Genomic DNA, 11,128 nt, shown 5'->3' with positions numbered 1-11,128 from the left:
GTCTGCCTGGGTTGCATAAGCTTCTACACAAATTTGCATAATGGCAATTAATAATGAAGATATGGAGTAATTAAGCCCTAATGAGCAGTTTCCACACAAATCGCTTCTTCTCCTTCAATTCTTCACTAATTTTGATTCTTTCTGGCATGAAGGTAGGGGAACCTAGGGTGCATATAACTTCTACCCAGATTTGCTTCATTACAATTATTAATGAAGTTATGGACTAATTAAGCCTTAATGAGCAGTTCAACAAAAATTGCTTCTTCTCGGTCAATTCCTCGCTGTTTTGGATTCTTTCTGGTAAATAGGTTGGTATTCCTAGGGTGGATATCGCTTCTATATATAGCTTGTATATAGTGTATATACTGTACCGTAGCTTACAACATTTATTGTGCAAGGTGGCCCACTTTAGATTGTTTCTTCTGGACTAGACGGGGCTGGAGTGAGAATATGCCCTCATTGACGGTCTTGTTAAGAAAAGGCCTGTTTGTTATTAATTTTGTAATTTTTAATAAAAGGAATATTTATGTTTTATGTTACTGGTAAGGTCCTAAATACAACATTAAACAGGCTTTGGCTGACGTCAATAAATTGCAATGCTGAGAGTAAATCTGATCAAAACCACATTGCCAGCCAGAACACATTGGAGTTATCCACATTTATTTTTTGATCTTTGGCAGGCACAATGGAAAAAAAACCACCGGAGCAGGGGTTCTGGGGCCAGGAGCAGTGAGCCGGAGTTATCCAAGCAAGTGTGAGCTCTGTGGTAAACGATCCCCTTGCTCATGTGCACCGCATAAGCTGTAAACTTGGAAGAACACTCAGAAATAAAATTTGATATTAGTTCCTGAACAGCTGAACCAGCTCTGGCAATGTGCTTTGCTGAGTTAGGCTTTATCATGCAGCGTTCCAGCACTGCCTCATACAGCCTCACAGGGAACAGAGCAATGTTCCATTAACACCCAGAGTGTTTATATTCATGCTCCTGGACACAAAATTAACAGTTAAATCAATTGGGCAGGTGTTAATTCAACGCTGGGTGTTTTGTTGATGTGGGAACGGATGGTAAATTTCATCCCTACGACATGTCAAAATCAGAATTCACACAAGTCAGGATGCATAAAAATCTATGACAAATTGGGTACAGGAACTAGATTTAATCTCAAACTAAGGGGTGTTTGAAAAGTTATGACTCTTAGGGTGAGATATAGTAATTAGGGCAAATTAGCATGTGGCTGCTATAAAAAGAAAAACAAAAAGACAGAGTCATCTATATCCCCCACCCTATATACCAACTATATACCAAGTTTCAAGATATTATTTGTCACATTGCAGGAAACCAACCCAACCTCTTTACACTGACCTCAGCAGCCCATGGCATAAGACCACCAGACCTTTGGTCCAGGTGAGCTAAAAATGAACATTTCTCACATTTCTTAGTATCAAAGGGCACATATACATTACTTAATCAACACATATACCAACTTTCAAGACCATACCACTCATAGTTTTCAAGTTCTGCTCCAGAAACAAAACCGACCCCTAAGACTAACCTGAGAGACTAAGTCTGAAATTGTTTCCATGGAAACATAAAAAATTAAAATTTCTCAAATTTCTTAGTATGAAAAGGCACATCTACATCACCTTGTTAACATGTATACCAAGTTTCAAATCTGTATTATGAATAGTTTTGGATATATGCTCCGGAAACGAACATTGCTCTTAGAAACTAAGTCAAATCCGATCAGATCAATGATGATAAGTATCCTTAAGTATTCAAAGAACCCATGAGGAACCCTTTTTTCTTTTCTACAGAACACAAGAACACTCTCAGAAAATAAAGTACATTATTGTACCTTTAGGGGTACAATGGCTTGTCACTGGATCAGTACCCTCTAAGGTACTTATTTGTACTGTACCCTTTATATATTGCTTGGGACCATATATGTCCCTTTTTGGCTCTAAATAATGAGCCCAAGGGGGTACATTAGTGTAGATTGTACCTTGGGGGACAGAAATGGACTCCTATTGTACCCCTATTTCTAACAGTGAACAAGGATGAAGAGTATTGAAACAGGGAACTGTTTAGACAATTTTCTAATCTCAGGTCCAACCGGTTAGGAATCATCCCTGGAACGATGATCATCTCAGATGACTGTTGTTCCTGAAACCTTATAGTACTGCAGGGTGTTCGTTATTTTGCATTTATTGCATTATATTTGGCTACAGTGGGGCGAGAAACAGTATCAATGGTTAGCAACAGATCAAGGTACTGTACCACCCTGGAACCATTCTGACACTGACCAGTCCTGATCTCCACTATCCATGTCATGTCCCAGAATAGTCAAGCATCTTAAAAGTCAAGGCACTTAGTCCCTATCACTTATTTCTGCCTTAGATGGTACCAATGCAGAAGAGAAGGAAAAGTTAATAGCTCACTAATTTTCCCATCTTCACAAATCTTCCCAAGTCTTTCCAAGAGTTCTAGCAATCTTCTAATGAGCATCTTACTCACCATTTTATATATTTTCTGGTGTATTATTGCTGCATAGCAATCTTACATTTCTGTACATTAGTCATGAAAACAGATTCATTTGATGAAGATAAACCAAGCAAAAGCTCTGCAAGAATACCTTCTCACATAATTCTCTTAGCAGAGACAGAATGTCAAGAAGCTGTATATAATTACCGTAACAGCCGATCTCAGAAACACAATACTTTGCACACTTAATAAACACTTAACCTAATAGCATGACACTATGCTATGGTGAAGTATAAGACTCCTGTTATATAATTAGACTGACTTGGTTACTGACCACATTATGCAAATATGTCACTGAACAAAGTGCATTAAAGTTTTTAGTATCAGTTGAAAATTCTAAAATCTGTAGCATTTGGTCTCGCAGGCTGTCCAGGCTAGCTAAGCGTCAAAATGACTTGCGATTTGTTTCCCATGGCCTTCCACAGCTGGCAACTCTAGACAAGCTGCAAGGATCCTGTAACTCTGGTGAGGTCAATAGTGCATCAGCTGATTGAGGTTCTGCTTCTAAGATGGTGTTTTGGAGGCACATATTTCCAGATGTCACCCATGTAGTAGAACATGGAGAAAACAAGCGATTTTTTTCCAGGTCCAGGTGGTGTTGTGGCTTCTCATGTCTTCTCAGTACCCTACCTATAACAAATACTTATGATGTAGTCCAGATCTTAGTCCTAGTTATGGACTTGGTTCAAGATGTGGCAAAGGCACGAAGGTGTGGAATAGTGATGGCTATGCAATAGATGGTTCAGTCAGCAATCTGACAACTAGATGATGATTATGGAGTCTTCTGGGGTTTTGGGTGATGGAGTTCATGACTTTAATTCCCTCACACCTTAGTGCTTAAATGTCTGGCCATGACTCCACCCAGAACCTGATAGCAAGCAAGTGCATGGATATTAGATGGACATGACATCAGTGAGATTAAAACAAATCTGTTAAGCACAAAAAACAGGAACATTATCAGACTGTATCTCAAATCCTCTGTCTACAGGGTGTACAGACTGAAAGCTTGTCTTGATTAAATAGAATTATAAGCGTGACCAAATTAAGCAAGATGTTCTGATATATTCACATGTTTGGTTGGATATCAAGTCAAGTCTGATTCATCCAGGGCTTGGAAGGAAGAGGAGTTTATTCACTCTCAGAATGTGAACCCCCCCAAAACAAACAAACAAACCCTAGGGTTATAAGGTACTGATTACATTAATAGCAGACATTCTTATCCAGAGCAACGTACAACATAACCAGAGCAGTTGGGGGTTAGGTGCCTTGCTCAAGCACACTTTAGTCATTCCTGCTGGTCAAGGGAATCGAGCTGGCAACCTTTTGGTTCCAAAGCTGCTTCTCTAACCATTAGGTTATGGCTTACCCTGAGGCTTGTGCTAGGGTGGTAGGATCATGAGTGCACCTTTTTACCTTTACTTAGAAGAACACAATTTTACAGGAACATCATTAGGATATATGATTGGGCCCCAAAGACAGCTTGGACCTTTTAGATGTCATCGACATCACTTGTATTTTGGAAAACAAAAAAGTGCCTGGATAGTATCTTTATTTGGACAGCGTTGAAATACCTAATCCAATTTTCCTTTCAAACTCAAGGTTGCTTTACTGTTCCATTCAACCAGCAGGACAAATAACCCCAGGTGTTCCTACCAGCAACTGACATTCATTTTCTATATATTTGCACAACACTATGACTTGATTTTAGCAACATCTCATCTCATTATCTCTAGCCGCTTTATCCTTCTACAGGGTCGCGGGCGAGCTGGATCCTATCCCAGCTGACTACGGGCGAAAGGCGGGGTACACCCTGGACAAGTCACCAGGTCATCACAGGGCTGACACATAGACACAGACAACCATTCACACTCACATTCACACCTACGCTCAATTTAGAGTCACCAGTTAACCTAACCTGCATGTCTTTGGACTGTGGGGGAAACCGGAGCACCCGGAGGAAACCCACGCGGACACGGGGAGAACATGCAAACTCCACACAGAAAGGCCCTCGCCGGCCCCGGGGCTCGAACCCAGGACCTTCTTGCTGTGAGGCGACAGCGCTAACCACTACACCACCGTGCCGCCGATTTTAGCAACATTTTTTAAAAAATTATATTTTCTCAACTCTGTGCAAATTAGTTACAATCCAAATGACTGGCTTGAATGGTTTCTCGAATCAATTGAATGGTGTGTGAGGTCAGACTTTTTGTCAGCTCCCCACTCACAACTTTATTTTCTATATGCAATTAGAGTCTCATTTACTGTTTCATTCATCTTCAGTAGGGCCTTTTGTGTATTCTCATCAGGTTTACAGTGGACTCCAGTAACACTGGGCCCAAAGTAGGAGAAATTCACTGCTGATGGGACATGAGTCCTTCACGGGACATCATTTACTGTTTGACCCCAAAAACAATGGAAGAAAAACAAATCATGGTTTCATCTTACCCTGCCATTTGTTAAATGTATATACAAAGAGACACATTATCATTGCTTTGCTAATTTGAGAACAAAGCTCGTCCAAAGTCAAGCAAATCAAACAATTTTCAAACTGATTAACAAATCCACACTGATTACATTTGTGTTTAACTACTTCAGAAGTTATATATAGCTTCTATATCTGGACAGGCCACGCCTACAAGTGACAAAAATAGCTGTTGCTCCCCCCCCCACACACACACACACATACACAAGACAAACTTCAAGTGAAACAAGCAACTTATTACTTGGTAGTGTAAACATCGGGTAACATGACAGAAACAGAAGTACACAAGGACAAGCATGGGAAATAATGATCATCTCAAGGCAAGAAGGCCACAAATCTCCTCAAAACAATTTGTATTCCAATGATGGACACTTGGCGACACAGTGGTGTAGTGGTTAGCGCTGTCACCTCACAGCAAGAAGGTCCGGGTTCGAGCCCCGTGGCCGGCGAGGGCCTTTCTGTGTGGAGTTTGCATGTTCTCCCCGTGTCCGCGTGGGTTTCCTCCGGGTGCTCCGGTTTCCCCCACAGTCCAAAGACATGCAGGTTAGGTTAACTGGTGACTCTAAATTGACCGTAGGTGTGAATGTGAGTGTGAATGGTTGTCTGTGTCTATGTGTCAGCCCTGTGATGACCTGGCGACTTGTCCAGGGTGAACCCCGCCTTTCGCCCGTAGTCAGCTGGGATAGGCTCCAGCTCGCCTGCGACCCTGTAGAACAGGATAAAGCGGCTAGAGATAATGAGATGAGATGAGAAATCCAGTATTTCATTGAAAATAACACAAAGGCAACATATCAAATGTTCAAAGTGAGAAATTTTATTGTTTTTTGAAAAATATATGCTCATTTTGAATTCGATACCATCAACATGTTTCAGAAAAGTTGGGACGGGGCGTGTTTACCACTGTGTTGCATCACCTCTACTTTTAACAACACTCTGTAAACATTTGGGACCTGAGGAGACCAGTTGCTGTAGTTCTGAAAGAGAAATGTTGCCCCATTCTTGCCTGATATACAATTTCAGTTGCTCAACAGTTCGAGGTTTCCTTTGTTGTATTTTGCGCTTCTTAATGCGCCAAATTTTTTTTTAAAAGTTTTTTTGGGGGCTTTTTTCACCTTTATTGGATAGGACAGCGTAGAGACAGGAAATGAGTGGGAGAGATCGGGAAATGACCTCAGGTCGGAATCAAACCCAGGTCCCCGGATTTATGGTATGGCGCCTTATCCACCTGAGTCGCGACACCCCCATGCCAAATGTTTTAGATGGGAGATAGGTCTGGACTGCAGCAAGCCAGTTTAGCACCCAGACTCTTTTACTATGGAGCCATGCAGTTGTAATATGTGTAGAAAGCGGTTTGGCGTTGTCTTGCTGAAAGAAGGAAGGCCTTCCCTGAAAAAGATTTAGTCTGGATGGCAGCATATTGCTCTGAAACGTGTTTATATCATTCAGCATTAATGATGCCTTCCCAGATGTACAAGCTACCCATGTCATGTGCACTAACGCCCCCTCATACCATCACAGATGCTGGCTTTTGAACTGTGCACTGATAACAAGCCGGATGGTCCCTCTCCTCTTTAGCCTGGAGGACGTGGAGTCCATGATTTCTAAAAAGAATTTCTACTTTTGATTCGTCAGACCTCGGGACAGTTTTCCACTTCGCCTCAGTCCATCGTAAAAGAGCTCAGGCCCAGAGAAAGGGGCGGGGTTTCTGGATGTTGTTTATATCTGGTTTTAACTTGCGTTTGTGGATGCAGTAATGAAGTGTTTTCACAGACGATGGTTTTCTGAAGTGTTCCTGAGCCCGTACAGTGATTTCCACTACAGACACATGTCTGCTTTTAATGCAGTGTCTCCTGAGGGCCTGAAGATCACAGGCATCCAATGTCAGTTTTCAGCCTTGTCTCTCGCATACAGAGATTTCTCCAGATTCTCTGAATCTTTTAATATTATGGACCAGAGATGATGTGATTCCAGAATTCTTTGCAGTTTTACATTGAGGAATGTTATTCTTAAATTATTGCACTGTTTGCCCACGCAGTCTTTCACAGAGTGGTGAACCCCGCCCCATCTTTACTTCTGAGAGACTCTGCCTCTCTGGGATGCTCTTTTTATACCCAATCATCTTACTGACCTGTTGTCAATTAACCTAATTAGTTGCTGTTGTTTTTTTAAAAATATTGTACAACTTTTACAGTCTTTTGTTGCCCCATCAAAACTTTTTTTAAATGTGTTGCTGGCAATAAATTCAAAATGAGCAGATATTTTTCAAAACACAATAAAATTTCGCAGTTTCAACATTTGATATGCTGTCATAGTAATATTTACAATGAAATATAGAGTTTCCATGATTTGCAAATAGTCAAATTCTGTTTTTATTTAGTTTGGTTACAACTTTCTAAGATGAATCAACAATTAAAACATTTTAATAAAACCAAGGCCAGAAAGGTTCGAGAGAGATTCAGTAGAATTCTACTGGCATGAATAAACATACATGAATGGACTCTTTTCATACTTCCAGGTGTTTCCAGGTGTAGCATTTTCAGATTAACTTTACAACAACAACAACAACAACAACAAAAGTGGCCAAGCTGAACATTGTTTATGAGAACCTTTGTATGTTCTAAAAAACTGAACTGCAGTGGAATCAAACAAACTATATTCACTATGCAATCAAAGCTAATTTGACAGACTCTCGTGTTTAACTTCACATTTGCATGGCTTTTTATTCCTTCTCTTCGACCAGCAGCTTCTCGCTCTGATGAAAAAAATAAAAACACCCGTCATTCTCACTCCACTCTCAATAAACTGGAAATATGGCTCACTAACATTAGCAATATGATACTGTCAGTGATATGTTTTACTAACGTTCATTCATCCACAATATTTTTATTTTGTAAAGAGCTTCATGGAACTGAAATATGGTAAAAATAAAACAATACATACATGATATAGTACACTATCAATGAACTCCACATCTTGCAACTGATCATCAGTTAGCATTAAATCTTAGACAGAAATGAATTCCATGAAGAATTTACATCCTGTAGTGTGGGATCTTTCATTGCAGCGTTTTGTAACAATTCTGGACTCAAATCTTAACAGTCTCAGTCATGTTAACAAAGATGACATGCAAAATATTTCCATTGTGAAAGAAGATGGTAATGACTGTAAGGATTACAGGAACTCATTTTGTGCTGCGTCTATGTCTGGGTTTTTTTTTCTGAAAAGGACAAAAAAAAAAGAACACTAGCTTCACCCCAGAAAATTAGACAACAAATACATGATGTAATTAAGAACCAAGGCCTTGACATGAACTCTGTCAATTATGAAAAGGATCAGACTCAGAGGAGAGCCCTGAGGGATACCCCAAGCAACAGGATTAGTGGAGAGTTTGTGGTTTTGAGTCATAGTGTAATGCTGTCTGTCAACAAGGTACGAGGTAAATTAGGACAGAGTTGAGTCTATAATACTAGGAGCTCAGAGGCGAGCAGGAAGTATGTCATAGCAAACTGGCTGAAAGGTTCATCAAGGTAGACATGTTGGCCTGAGCATCACAAATAATGTCAGCTCTGACTTTGCATTACCATGAAACACTGATGTGATGTAAACCTGGCCCGTGTTACATGATTGTCACTAGAAAAAGCTATTCTTGGTGTTTCATGACTAAAATTGGCCTAAAACTCCAATTACAATTGAAAACTTGCTAAATCTATCATCTAAAAATCAAAACACCACTTTCTGTCCCATCCATCCTCAGCTCCTCGACACCAGCGCACAATTAGCTGTCTCTAAAATCAAACTAAAGTTACAATATTTATATTATTGCACCTCGTATCACCTATTTGTTTCGTCTCATGCATACCTAATGCCTGGTTTTCATTTCTGAAGGCTTGTCACGTACAGCTGAAAGAAAAGAATTGGTCTTGTTTGATGTTGGTGTATAAGTGTGTGTGACACGTACACATGATAACGTGTTTTATTATACACAACGTGACTGCATGGGTTTCTGTGGTCACGTAATCCTTGACATTACATTCATACGTGCATGCTGGCATGCATTTTTGTGTGCTTGATCGCTCCGGCTACATTGTAGAAGGCAGAAGAGGAGGCAAGTGGAAAACCCTATGTCTGGATGGATATTTTTAGCCCTGGCTATTGTCACAGCCTGGAAACCTCTGTAACCTGAGCGCTGCTCTCACAGTTCGGTTGATAAATTAGTTGGCACACACCTTCACCAGCTGCCTGACCCACCAGTGCACTATATACCAAATCGGCTGTTCATTTTCTTCAGTCAGGAGACCACACATGAAGTAGCAATCCATGCCAAAAGACAGTGTGACGTTTTCATGGCGGAAATGGTGACCTTCTTCACTTTGGCATGAAATGGGTATCTACAAATCTCATGTAAAATTGGAATAAAGTAAACATTCCAGGTGTCATGCGTGCCATTATGGCTTCTCACATCAAGCTGCATCATGATGCGAGATAATATTACACTAATTTCCTCTGTATACCCTCAGGAACAATACCGAGACGACACACACTCGCCCAACCGTGGCTGTATTGGAAACTTCCCTCCTGTTCAGACAGAGAAGATGAGAGTGGGACATTTCTAAGGCTAGTGAAGGGATAGATTGGGTTTCAGCAAACAGCCAGGCGTCCAGCCCAAAGACTTTCTCACCAGCCCCAAACCCCCTCATGGGAAAACATCCAGTTCTTGAATTCCACTTGAGAACATTCAAGAAAGATTCTAAAGTATGGAAAATATGGCATGCATTAACTCTTTGAAGGCTATGGCTAGTTTGGATTTTTTTTTTCCCTTTTGATTTTGTTGTAATAGAAAACCTTTAAAAATGTTTACCATGCCAGTGTCTGGTATCTTTTTTATTCCATGGTACAACGTCATCAAACATCAACACAGCAGATCCAAAACCACACAACCCCCCCAGAAATTCAGATTCAAAAAACTTCTGATTATTTTTACTTACGAGAATTATACAACAAAAAATAGTATTCCAAAAAATGCAACTCTTTGTGCCAGTTTCACAACCAAAACAAACATGAGAAATGTTATATCTTCTATATTTAATATGCATTTCTCCAGAAAAAAACAAGCCACACTGAAGCTTAAAGCCAGCAGTTGGCTGTATTGATTAGAAGGAAAATTTTTTTTTGTTACCTTGTCATAAAAAAATGACATGACTTATTCATGCAGATAAAATCAACAACCTGGAAAGGTGAGACATTTATCATAATTTTTTGAAAAAAAAAAGTAATATTGCTGTACAGGACTAAAGAGACTCTGTGGTGTTCTCAAGCAGGCCCGCCGCCGACGGGGGGGGGGGGGGGGGGGACACAAACGGTATGGGAATGGGGGGGGGGGCCCAGAACTGGGCTCTCATGAAGTTGCGATTATTTTATTTCATTTCAAAATGTGTTGATTTGGGGGAGAAATGTGCTATATTTGCATTCAATAAATTATTTCTAGATCTTTTGCCTTTATTGTCTTTGAAAAAGGCGTCAAGAACCCCTACCACCCCTAATGCAAAAATGGTTTGGTCTGACTCTGATTAAGGGGAAAAAAATGACATCGTTCGATCATAGCGCTTCGACAATCAGCGTGTGTGCCATTTGCCAACATGCACAAGTCAGGAGCACAGAAAAGAAAAGAAAAGCGAGGAAGAAACCAAGAGACTCAGGGGCTCACTGCATAAATATTTTAAAAAAGATTTGGATGATGCAGCAGGTACTAGCAAAGGCAGTGGGGCAGCTGAAGACACAGACAACTTTTTCCAGCCCCGTAAAGTAACCCCAACCAAGGCACGCGTGGCACGCAATTCATGTTACAAACGAGGGGAGAGCAAGTCACACTGAACACCATATCAAACGCACAGGGCATTGAATCATTTCATAACCACAACGGCTTAATAACATTGTGTTTCATATATCTGATTGAAGCTAAGAATATTCACATTAGCCCGCAATCATATCCCGCCGTTTCTCGAGCGGTGTGTTCTTCTCTGCTTTTCACACTGGACAGTACGCACGCACGCACAACAAAAGTCCGGCGCATTGCACTTCGCACCTGAATAGTTGCAGACTAAGGA

The sequence above is a fragment of the Neoarius graeffei genome, chromosome 26 (genome assembly GCF_027579695.1).
Source record: "Neoarius graeffei isolate fNeoGra1 chromosome 26, fNeoGra1.pri, whole genome shotgun sequence".
In the NCBI taxonomy this organism is placed as follows: domain Eukaryota; kingdom Metazoa; phylum Chordata; class Actinopteri; order Siluriformes; family Ariidae; genus Neoarius; species Neoarius graeffei.
The sequence above is the reverse complement of the archived record's forward strand: the minus strand, read 5'-3'. Positions refer to the sequence as shown.